Raw genomic sequence first — 13,296 nt, 5'->3', positions numbered from 1 at the left:
CTCTCTCCTTACGGTTACGAGGGAAAGGGGAGGGATCCTACAGAGATTTCTCTGTAGGATCCCACGTTCGGGACTGCGCTACCGGGGGGACCTTTGGTCGGGTCCTACCTGACGTAAGCCCCGGTCGTTGAGGAGGAATCCTGCCCCATTCTCGATTTCTACGGGAATCGAGAGGACCACCAGCCGATATCGTTTGGCGAATTCGGTGGGGTTTCGCAGACTGCTTAGAATTCTACGGAATTTCTAACGCATTCAGTGTTCGAGTTTTACGATCTCCAAACACTTACGCGAGGACCACGGTCCAAAGTGAGCGAGACGAGAATCCCCGATATACACGATAATCGGGAACCTCGCCTATGCTCGAATTCCTGGAATTTCTAGCATTGGGAAGAAGACTGCTGCTGAAGAAACTATCTCACAGTAGGCGACCAACCTGGACTAGAGAAGATCGGACGGGAATATCCAGTTTGGCTTGAACTATCGTCTTAGTATTCTGTTCACCATTGAAGCTTTCCTTCGAGGAAGACTTCTCCTTCACTCTCTTTGATAGAGATCGAAGGTGGTCGATCTCCAATCCTTATTTTGTTTTCTTGAAGGAAAGAATTTAGGATGGAGATCGTTGTTCAGAATCCTACAAATATACTACGTATATTAACCTCGCGACATGATTCTACTAAGCAGTTGAATTGTCCGAGGGGTAGGCGCATATCCTAGTGAAACTACGGATTGCGACTTATAAGAGAAGTATTCTAATTGAACTGCAACTCGGGGTTGCCTGCAACCTCCAGGAGTTTTCAGTTTCAATTTTATATACTTATGGTTTTGTCACGACAACACCATTTCAACTGTTTATTTACCGAAATTCGTTTCGCCTAAATATAATTGCTCGAGCATATCTTTTATGCTCGGTAGTTCTAGCCGAACGCATTCCTTCGTGGAATAATGGATTACCTGGCAACTCAGGATGACGAGTCAGCGAGAGCTCCAGGCTCAACTACTGCGATTGAACTGCCTGATAGCAGCTCAGTATCAGCTGGGCCTCCGATATGCACGGTCATGTATGTCTCTCTCTGCCCTGCTTTGATTGACTACCGAACCGTATCTCTGCCCAACAATCATGGACTTAGTCTCTGATTAACGGGGATTCTCGCAATAATGAAGGGACCCATCTACTGCTGTGACGCTAGATTCCATCGCCTTCGACATTGCGAGAATTTTCAACAGAGATATCTCTTGGACTCTTTCATCTTTCTGTTTACCGCACGGTAACAGAAGTCTGTACAAGTCTCCCGCTGCATCGCACTGCGATAATGCGAATGATTTTGCAGACATCTGAGTTTGTCTTCAAAATATCTCGTATTCGTAGGTATACAATTGTTCATTGTTCAACCCGAATTACGAGATGTGTCAGAAGACATTGCCAACTCTCCGACCTGACAGCTCTACTTCCAAATGTTCAGCCCATGAGAAGCAGTTCTTCAGGCGGCTTTCCCCTGTGTTTTCATTACTGAAGAACGCCCCGCTTTCATTGCAACTACGACTTCTCACCGGACAGCAATGAAAATAGCGGTTAGCGTTTTCAGTCATTTGTAAGCACAGGTTATGAATCTTGAGAATCCTTCTCTCGATTCGTCTGTGAAGACGTAGGTTGCATTCAATATCTACCTTCGTCTTCAACGGTACATAGTGTTGTTTCTCCTTAGCTGAGATTCAACAACCATGAGATGTTTTACCTTCAGGGACTCGGTCTCTAGAAGGCAATTGACTTTCGCCTGTTGGGCACATGCCTTAAGAGAATCATCACCTCGCTGTCCGGCATTGGTGACAAACAAATACATTATTTGTTTGGTCTCTCGGCATAACCCTTAAAGGCGAAGGTCACGTGACTTACTCGGATGCTTTGACAACTTGCCTCCTACCGAACGCAGTCAGTCGGCAGCTGTCAGAGCGGCCGAGTCAGTTACGAACTACGCTGTTGACTTAGTTCGGTTGTTACAGAGCAATCATTACTTCGTTTTAATAGCTTGTCACAGTACCCATACCATTGACACCCACCATGGAGTGTCGGTGTCCTATCCACTACCGAGAACTTCGCTGCATGGGGATAGGAGGATGCGAAGAGACTTCGTGCTAAACGGACAGACCAGTATGGGTACTGGACATCACCGAAGTAGAGAAGAGGGATAGGTCATGCGACTATTTCCTTCTTTTCCTCTGAGGAACTGCATGACTTCTCCTGCGAAGTCAAGCATCCAGGGGATGGGGATCCGTGACGCTCGATTTCGTACCGAACTTCGTAGCGAAGAATCAGAACCCTTCGGTCCCTGACGATTGGTTCGAGTCGTTCACAATCCCCTCCCTAATGGACTTCACCGCCTTCGATGCGAAGGAGATGCTGCCTTGTCCGCAAGAACTTCTCCTTGGCGCAGGTACTGAAGGCAGGGGTCTGGTCCAACCAGACCACATGCCTTCCTTCTACCTTCGGGATATTGCCCACAGGTCCTTGGATCTTTTTCCTTGGGACCCGTGGTGGCTGCTCAACACGTTGTGTAGCGAACCCAGACCCTCGCAGGCTGAACAGCATCGAGTCCTGGTGTGACCGTAAGAATGGATGGTGAATGAGAGTGTGACTGGCTCCTCTTCCCATCTTTTTCTTCCCCTCTACCTGTGGTTAGAGGGACACGGTCGTCACCCTGCTGGATAAGGACAAGATGCAGGTGAGCTACTTAACAGAGCCCCATCCTATCCCTTTCACTAGGATAGGAGCGTATATCCACCACTTCCTCCAACAAGGGGGAGGAAGTGGATGCCAGCTTGAGACAACCCATACTTTATGTTGCCTCTTGCAAACAGGAACAAGTTCTTGCTTGCTGGTACGAAGAGATACGCTTGCCTCTCTCTTAGTACTCGGCCCAGAGGTCTGACCATTGATCCTGCGGTGCACACCCCGATCAATCGGACAGAGGCTTGGATCCCTCCCTCGCTCTTACGACCAGGGAGGCATTCCAGGGATGGACGAACACCAGTCTGTTCATCAAAAGACTCAGATTCCTCCCACCAAGAAATGAGTCTTCCTATTGTTAAAGGACCGAGGGTTTGTATTACGTATCGGAACAAATGACAATTTGTCGAAAATTGCATTTTTCCTAACTATACAAACTGAGGTCCTTTACATATAGTCCCTCCTCATGCCACCCCTCACTCTGCGTATTTTGCATGGGCCAAAAGCAAAAGTGATTTGTTTACCTCCCAGTCGCGCGGCGCGCGACGATCGGACAAGCAGTTAACTACCGTTCTCCCCTTGTTCGAAGCTTACGACCGTTCCAGCTGCCGCTAGCTACTTCCTATTGTTAAAGGACCTCAGGTTTGTATAGTTAGGAAAAATGCAATTTTCGACAAATTGTCATTTTAGGTATGGAGTGGTCTCTGCATCAAGATGTAGTGGACAGGCTATTTTACCTTTGGGGAAGACCCATGTTAGACCTCTTTGCCACTCACATCAACAGGGATTCTGGAGGTCTACTTTTTGGTGGTTCCGGTTCTTCTTTCTCTGGCAGAATACACTTTACAGCATCCTTGGGACAACCTCGAGGTGTATGCCTTCCCTCCGTTCTGCTTGATCTGTCAGGTCCTGAACAGGGTAATGAGCTCTTAAAAACTCAGGATGACCTTAGTGGCACCTCTGTGGCCTCAGGCAGAGTGGGTGCCTGGACCTTCTGTCCCTGCTGTCAGAGGTTCTGAGAGAAATTTCCCCATGGCGTCACCTCCTTTGCCAGCTTCATGTGGAGAGGTTTCACCAGTCGGCAGAGTCCCTATCTTTTCATGACTGGAGACTGTCAAGTATCTCCTGTAAGCAAGAGGCTTTTCATGCAAAGCTGCAGGCCAGATGTCCAGCTATCTCAGGAGATCTTTGTCAGCAGTTTACCAGGGCAAGTGGGCTGTCTACTGTGATTGGTGTTGTCACCAGGGTTTCTCTCCACTCGGAACTCCTGTTCAGCGGATGGCGGATTTCCTAATCTTTCTCAGGGATGAGAAAGGTCTTCCTGTCTTGGGTGTCAGAGGCGACAGGGGGCTGCCTTGGTGTTGGTGATGCGCCTGAAGGGCGTGGACATCTTTTCTTCCTGGGAAATCTCAATGTTGCTCAGGAGTTTCAAACAATCCTTTTTACCAAGAGAATTCAAACCTCCCACTCGGGATCTTACTCTGGTCCTGAGTAGTCTCACTCGAGCTCCATTTGATCCTCTACGTCGATCGTCAGACAAGAACCTGACTCTGACGACTGTTTTCCTATTATCCTTGGCTTCCTTAAAAAGAGTTGGAGAGCTTCATGGCCTGAGTTATGACATGAAACATACCAGGTGTTGGGGGTCTGTGGCCTTCGAATTTGTCCTGATTGTTACAAGGACTATGCCTATGGCAGCTGGTATGGACAGTGCCCACTGGCAAAAATCGCACTGAGCAACCGGCTACGGCACACCTTAATTGAGGGTCATTTCTCAAGATGGCCCTGTAGTGAAAAAACCAAGTTGTTATTAGAAAAATTGTATTTCAGAATAAATTATTTTTAATACTGGAAAACTGTAAATATTAATAAGTAGTAGATATCATTTTATAAGTCAGTTTGACTATAAATGTACATTTCTAGTACATTCTGTAAAATATTTAGGCAATTCTACATACTAACTCCACACAGACTGTAAGGAACAGTCCTGTAAAAACAGAGGCCTCTTGGGACTGGGGTGTCAAATGATATTTCTCTGTTTCTGATATTAGTCACTGGAGATAAAATCAACCCCCCAAAAATAATGGTTAAATTTTAGTTATCAACTCAATTAATTTTAGAGGATTGTAGTTTCCATATAAATAAAGTTATTACCTAGATCTGCCTAAATTTGTTAACTCAAACCTTTTGAGGTTTAAATTACCTTTGAAGCCTTGTTTAATTCTATATTACTTAAACTTAGCCCTTGTGTATTGGTTATGTATAGTTTCTAATTATAATTATAACAACACTCAATACTATTCAAGTTAGTTTATGACTAACTGTTTACTAACCTAAGCAAGTTTTCCATAAGGCTTGGGTTAGTATTCTTGGTATAATCTATTCCTACCAAATAAGGTTAGGTCTTTTACTGATTACCAAAAGAATTTAATATGTAGCCTAATCGCTTAGTTAGGCTACATAACCAAGTTACTGTTTACTGAGTAAGTAATTTTTGAAATTTTTAATAAAGTGGTTTATAAACCCATACACCCATGCATATTTACATATATCCACATATATAGGCTAGGATACTAAATCATAGCAAAACACATTTTTGCTAAGCCTTGAATAGTTTTAGCATGTTATATTACTGATAAACTAGCCTATATAAAACATTTTTGCTAAGCTTCGAATAGTTTGTTCCAATACGAATACAAACTATCAGTCCTTTACAATAGGAAGGTAACAAGCGGCAGCTGGAACGGTCGTAAGCTTCGAACAAGGGAGTTGTTCCGACACGAATACAAACCCTCGGTCCTTTAACAATAGGAAGTAGCTAGAGGCAGCTGGAACGGTTGTAAGCTTCGAACAAGGGGAGAACGGTAGTTAACTGCTTGTCCGACAGTGCGCGTGCCCGCGCGCCTGAGAGGTGAAGAAACACTTTTGCTTTCGGTCGTGGGTGTGAAGGACGTGTTCGTCATCTCTCTCTGCCCGCTTCATCGTCGTATGCTTTGTTTATATTGTGTTTTCTACTAATGGTTTGTTTGACTTGAAAATGAAACTGTAAGTACACTGTTTTCATTTTCATTACATACTTAATTATGAGCCAACATGGAGCTATCGCCGTAGATGCGGCGGTTTCCGCTCTTTTCATGAAATTGACTTGAATTATGTCTCGGTGCCGAGGGCGGGCGCGCTCGCGCCGAGTCATGTATTTGTTCCGATACGTAATACAAACCCTCGGTCCTTTAACAATAGGAAGGTAACTAGCGGCAGCTGGGACGGTCGTAAGCTTCGAACAAGGGGAGAACGGTAGTTAACTGCTTGTCCGATCGTGCGCGCGCCCGCGCGCCCGAGAGGTGAAGAATCACTTTTGCTTTCGGCCGCGGGTGTGAAGGACGTGTTCGTCATCGCTCTCTGCCCGCTCCATCGTCGTATGCTTTGTTTATATTGTGTTTTCTACTAATGGTTTGGTTTGACTTGAAAATGAAACTGTAAGTACACTGTTTTCATTTTCATTAATTAATTATGAATCAACATGGAGCTATCGCCGTAGAGACGGCGATTTCCGCTCTTTTCATGAATTGAACCTGTCGCTGATGTGGTTCCCGCTACTGGCTTGGCTGTCCCTTCTGTGTTTACCGCTGCCGCTGTCCTGCCGCTCCTGAGCTGGTTGCTGTTCCTGTCGCTCCTGGTTCCTAGCGCCTTGTCCATGTGGGTTCCTGCCCATGGTGTGTCTTCCCCAGTCCCAGGTCCTTCCGGACAGGTGCAGTCGGGCCGTGTTGCTTCGGCAATAGGCCGACTCCGGCCTGGATGGAGGACCTGACGACTGTCCTGCGTGAGCTGACGAAGAAGAGGAAGGTGTCATCTTCGTCTTCGTCTGTTTGCTGCCTCTTCCCCTTCGACTTCTAAGGCCCATAAGCCGAAGAAGAAGAAGCTGCCTCCCCCCCCCCTAAGAAGTCGCCTTCGGGAACTTCTAAGGGCCCGTCCCACCTCGGTGGGACGGGGGGTCCTTCTGCTGGTCCTCCTGCTCCTTCGGGAGCGGGGGCCCGTCTCCCCTTCCGTAAGGAAGAGATAGACGGGGACCAGAGGAGTATCGGTTAGCTCTGGTACTTCCTCGCCTGGTGCTAGCGGCGATGCCGCTAGCCCAGGTTCCGGCTCGGTCTCTCGTTCGCGGGAGATCCCGAGTGTACGCTCTCCCTCGGGAGACCGTGCAGCCAAAGTTTCGGCGCCAGAGTTCGCTCGGCGCCAAGACCACGGCACGGAGCAGAAGGCTGGCGAGAACCGCTCAGGTGACTCTCGCCAGGCCAGCGGCCGCTCTCGCAGCGACCAGCTGGTAACCGGGTTTTGTTATTCCCCCTAAGAAGACTCCTTCGGGAACTTCGAAGGGCTCGTCACATTACGGTGTGACGGGGGGGGTGTCTTGCTGGCTGGCCTCCTGTTCCTTCGGGAACGGGCCCGTCTCCCCTTCTGAGAAGAAGAAGAAGACGGGGACCAAGGGTGTGCTGGCTACCGCTGGTACACCCTCGCCTGGTCTTGGCAGCTCTGCTGCTAAGCAGGTACCGGCTCGGTTTCTCGTCCGCGAGAAGTTCCGAGTGTACGATCTCCTTCGGGTGACCGTGCACCCAAAGTTAAGACGCCTGAGTTCGCTCAGCGTCATGACCGAGGCACGGAGCAGAAGACTGTCGAGAGCCGCTCAGGTGACTCTCGCCAGGCCAGCGGCCGCTCTCGCAGCGACCAGCCGGTACCTCGGGTGGACGTGACGGTCTCTGACCGGCCACGGGTTTTGAGAGGCTGGGAAGAGGTCCCCCAGGTCCCCTCGACCACGACGTACCAGCCTCGGCTGGTACCAGCGGTTTTGACGTGCCGCGAGGACGCTCACCGGTCTCACGGCGAAAGCGAGCTCTGCAGGTCACCTGACCGCCGCTCCCACAGGGACCGGGCGGTACGGTGACCAGCAGCAGCTCGTCTGACGCACGGGACCGGGGTCGACGTGCTCAGTCGAGCCGCTCGCCACAGGTGAGCGGCACGGCCAGGCCTGCAGATCGATCCCCACCGCGGGTTGGTGATCGGCTGCAGCCCCCCACGTACGCTGGTCCTGCCAGCGAGCGGGGGGTGGGGAGCGTCAGGTCGTCTCTCCACTACCTTCAACTTCCTCGGGCTACACCGGGAAGAGCGAGGTAGCTAGGAGTGATCGTGAGAGGTGCGCCGCTCACGATCCCGTCACGACGCCGCACGTGCCACGTATGGTCTTAGGACCAAACCAGGACGTACGCGCAAGTGATTGAGGCGACCGTCAGGGGGAGAGGGGGTGCGTCAGTTCTGTCTCTCCGATACCTTCAACTTCCTCGGCATACGCCAGGAAGAGCGAGGTATATAGGAGTGATCGTGAGAGATGCGCCGCTCACGATCCCGTCACGACGCCGCACGTGCCAGGTTGGTCTTAGGACCAACCAGGACGTACGCGCAAGTGATTGGAGGCAACCGTCAGGGATCTGTTGCTGGTCCTTCTTCTGAAGGAGGAGGGTCCTGGGAGCTGCTCTTGTTGGAGGGACTGGACGGTCCTACTCCTCAAAGACGCTGTAACTTCCGAGATTCAGAGTAACTTTACCCAGGTTATTGCACTGATTCGTCAGCACAACGACCGGGGGGAAGGATCGCCGCTCCCACCAGCAGAGCCCATGTCTCTGCTCGAGTCGTTTTGGGGCCCGAGAGGGAACCCAAAACCGACGGTGGGTATGCCGCAATCGGAGCTTGCCGATTCTGTCTTGAACCAGAGTCTCTCGTCTCCGGACAAGAAGGCTCTCTCAGTTCTGGCCGGTCGATCAAGCTACTTCCACCTCCTCTACTGCGACAGCGGCTTTCTACGTGTCTTCGGACACCGTATTTAAATACTCCTTCGGTCCTCTGAGAGGTTTCGACCTCGACGAGGACTGGAATGAGTCGGAGGACGGTATCGGCTCTCTCCTGTCAGGGTCGATCAGCCCCACCCAGACGACGTTCACAGTGGCGGCAGACCCTTACCTACAGTGAGAGTTCGTAACCCATCCTCGGGGAAAACGTTTTCTCCTGACGAGACGTTTACCCAGACTCGGCGAGGCCACCGCCGCAAGGCGATGGCTGCTCCTACTCTTCTCCAACTGCTAGTTCCACTGGGAAGGCGATTGCGAGTATCCAATTCCTCCCCCATTTCCCTCTCTCCTTACGGCTACGAGGGAAAGGGGAAGGATCCTACAGAGATTCTCTGTAGGATCCCACGTTGGGGACTGCGCTACCAGGGGGGACCTTCGGGTCCTACCTGACGTAAGCCCCGGTCGTTGAGGAGGGATCCTGCCCCATTCTCGATTTCTACGGGAATCGAGAGGACCACCAGCCGATATCGTTTGACGAATTCGGTGGGGGTTTCGCAGACTGCTTAAAATTCTACGGAATTTCTAGCGCATTCAGAGTGTTAGAGTTTCTTACGATCTCCAAACACTTAGGCGAGACCACGGTCCAAAGTGAGCGAGACGAGAATCCCCGATATGTTACACGATAATCGGGAACCTCGCCTATGCTCGAATTCCTGGAATTTCTAGCATTAGGAAGAAGACTGCTGCTGAAAGAAGACTATCTCACAGTAGGCGACCAACCTGGAATAGAGAAGAATGGACGGGAATATCCAGTTTGGCTGGAACTATCGTCTTAGTATTCTGTTCACCATTGAAGCTTTCCTTCGAGGAAGACTTCTCATTCATCTCTTTAATAGAGAACGAAGGTGGTCGATCTCCAATCCTTATTTTGTTTTCTTGAAGGAAAGAATTTAGGATGGAGATCGTTGTTCAGAATCCTACAAAATATACTACGTATATTAACCTCGCGACATGATTCTGCTAAGCAGTTGAATGGTCCGAGGGGTAGGCGCATATCCTGGTTATTCTACGGATTGCGACTTAGACGAAAAGTATTCTAATTGAACTGCAACCCGGGTTGCCTGCAACCTCCCAGGAGTTTCCAGTTTCAATTTTATATACTTATGGTGTTGTCACAACAACACCATTTAAGCTTTTATATTTACCGAAATTCGTTTCGCATAAATATAATTGCTCGAGCATATCTTTTTATGCTCGGTGGTTCTAGCCGAACGCATTCCTTCGTGGAAAGGATTACTTGGCAACTCAGGATGACGAGTCAGCGACAGCTACTGCGTATTGAATGCCCGAGGGCATTCAGTATCAGCTGCCGCTTTGAGATAGACGGTTGTTTATGTCTTTCTCACCTGCTTTGATTGAATAACAACCGTATCTCTGCCCAACAATCACGGACTTAAGTCTCTGATTAACGGGGATTCTCGCATACATGAATGACCATCTACTGCTGAGAAACGCTAGTATTCATCGTCTTCGTATTGCGAGAATTTTAAACAGAGATATCTATTCGACTCTCATCTTTCTGTTTACCGCACGGTTAACAGAATTCTGTAATAGTCTCTTGCTGCATCGTATCCGCCTATAATGCGAATGGATTTTTGCGGAATCTGAGTTTGTCCTCAAAATATCTTGTATTCGGAGGTGTACAATTGTTCATTGTTCACCCCGGATTAGCAGATGTATTGAAAGACATCGCCTACTCCCACACCTGCCAGCTCTACTTCCAAACGTTCAGCCATGAGAAGCAGTTCTTCAAGCGGCTCTCCCCTGTGTTTTCATTACTGAAGAACGCCCCCCCCCCCCCCGCTTTCATTCATTGCACAACGGACAGCAATGAATGGCGGTTAGCGTTTTCAGTCATTTGTAAGCACAGGTTTAGAATCTTGAGATTCCTTCTCTCGATTCAGCTGGAAGACGTAGGTTGCATTCATTGCCTACCTTCGTCTTCAACGTCACATAGTGTTGTTTCTCCTTAAGCTGAGATTCAACGTCTATGAGATTTTCTTGCCATCAGGGACCTCGGTCTCTTGAAGGCAATTGACTTTCGCCTTTTGAGCTTATGCATTAAGAGAATCATCGCCGCGCCGTCCGGCATCGGGTGACTAACAAATATTTTATTTGTTTGGTCTCTCAGCATAACTCTTTAAAGGGCGAAGGTCACGTGACTTCCCCGGATGCTTGGACAACTTGCCTCTACTGATTCCGAACCAGTCAGTCGGCAGCTGTCAGAGCGCCCGAGTCAGTTACGAACTATGCTGTGGACTTAGTTCGGTTGTTCCAGAGCAATCATTACTTCGTCTTAATAGCTTGTCAGTATGAGTACTGTACATAACCCAAAGTCTAGAAGAGGGATAGGTCATACGACTATTCCCTTCTTTTCGTCTTAGGTAACTGCATGACTTCTCTTGAGAAGTCAAGCACAAAGGGATGGGGATTTGTGACGCTCGATTTCGTACTGATCTTCGTAGCGAAGACTCGGAACCCTTCGGTAAAACTGACGATTGGTTCGAGTCCTTCACAATACCCTCCCTAATGGACGTCACCCCCCCGCCTCCGATACGAAGGTTATGCTGCTTTGTCCTGTGAAGGTGCGACGGAGCTGTCTGAAGAAACTCGACACCCAGGATGAGTGTGGACGCCTCTTCTCATTCTCTCGCGTTCCGCAAGAACTTCTCCGTGGCGCAGGTTAATGAAGGCAGGCGCCTGGTCCAACCGGACCGCATGCACCTACCTTCTACCTTCAGGATATTGCCCACAGTTCCTTGGATCTTTTTCCTTGGGAACCGTGGTGGTGCTCAACACGTTGTGTAGTTAACCCAGACCCTCGCAGGCTGAACAGCATCGAGTCCTGGTGTGACCGTAAGATGGATGAGGAATGAGAGTGTGACTGGCTCCTCTCCCCATCTTTTCTTTCCCTCTTACCTTTGGGTAGAGGGACACGGTCGTCACCCTGCTGGGTAAGGACGAGATGCAGGTGAGCTACTCAATAGAGCACCATCCTATCCCTTTCAGTAGGGATAGGAGTAAATATCCACCACTTCCTCCAACAAGGGGGAGGAAGTGGATGCCAAATTGAGACAAACCCATCATTTTATGATTGTCTCTTGCAAACAGGAACAAGTTCTTGCTTGCTGGTACGAAGAGATACGCTTGCCTCTCTCTTAGTACTTGGCCCAGAGGTCTGACCATTGATCCTGCGGTGCACACCCCGATCAATCGGACAGAGGTTTGGATCCCTCCCTTGCTCTTACGACCAGGGAGGCACTCCAGGGTTGGACGAACACCAGTCTGTTCACCAAAAAGACTCAGATTCCTCCCACCAAGAAGTGAGTCTTCCTATTGTTAAAGGACCGAGGGTTTTGTATACGTATCGGAACAAATGACAATTTGTCGAAAATTGCATTTTTCCTAACTATACAAACCTGAGGTCCTTTACATATAGTCCCACCTCATGCCACCCCTCACTCTGCAACTTTTGCATGGGCCTAAAGCAAAGTGATTCTTCACCTCTCGGGCGCGGGCGGGCGCGCAGCACGATCGGACAAGCAGTTAACTACGGTTCTCCCCTTGTTCGAAGCTTACGACCGTCCCAGCTGCCGCTAGTTACCTTCCTATTGTTAAAGGACCTCAGGTTTGTATAGTTAGGAAAAATGCAATTTTCGACAAATTGTCATTTTGGGCGAAAGTGTGTAATTGAAAAATGTAAGTACTCTTTTCATTATATTTTTGCCCTGTGCGTTCGTTGCTGAGAGCGTGAATGCGCTCCGCACGAGCCTCTTATTTGTATGAATAGAATGCAATGAAAGTGGATTTGCAATTGCAGTATTCTTTTTCATTTTCATTTATTTAATTGCATCAATTTTAATTTTGGGTCAATTTCCGCTCTTCCCGGGAATTGATCCTTACCCCCTTTAAGTTTCTATGAAGTGAATCGCAAGTGCAGTATTCTGTTTCATTTTCATATTACTTTTCACTGCTGTGCGGGGGTAGGGGAAGCGAAGGTCTGCCAGGAAGTCGTCGGAAAGCTCTCCCGCGACTCCCTTGGTATCTGATTCTTGTCTTCTTTCCTGCCCCCCGCTCAGCTTCCTCGTTGTATTTTGTATTTGGGATCTTCCTTTCGTTCGGGTGGGGCATGTCTCCCCCCGTGCGTGAGGGAACCCCTCTTACTAATCTGTCTGTGCTACCGCATGGTGGTTACATCCGTGGGAGAAACGACCTTGGACAGGTATGGACCACTGCGGCGGCAGGGCGTGCCTAGCATCCACGGGCTGCTGCAGCGTCTAGCGAGGTCTGGGGAGGTGACCCATGGAGCGGTCTCCACTACTACCTCCACGGCCGCTTATGCTGCTCCGCCCGCCTGGTCTAAACTCCCCATGCTGTGTCGGTGACGCCGTCTGCCGCTACTAGGGCTGGTCGCCGCCGTACCAAGGGGTGTTATGCCGCCGCCGCCTTTGTTCTTCGTGTTGCCTGCCCAGACTTCCGCTGTTCCAGGAGCTCGCCCCTGGACCGGCCGCCAGTACCCAGGTTCCCGCTGGCTGCCAATGATTCTACAAGGCGATGGCTGGGCCCTGCCGTACCTGCCGCTGATGTTGTTCCCGCGCTGCTGGCTTGGCTGGTCCTGCCCAAGGTGTGTCTTCCCCAGTCCCAGGTCCTTCCGGACAGGTGCAGTCGGGCCGTGTTGCT

The sequence above is a fragment of the Macrobrachium nipponense genome, chromosome 1 (assembly GCF_015104395.2).
Source record: "Macrobrachium nipponense isolate FS-2020 chromosome 1, ASM1510439v2, whole genome shotgun sequence".
In the NCBI taxonomy this organism is placed as follows: Eukaryota; Metazoa; Arthropoda; class Malacostraca; order Decapoda; family Palaemonidae; genus Macrobrachium; species Macrobrachium nipponense.
Note: the sequence above shows the minus strand (reverse complement) of the source record.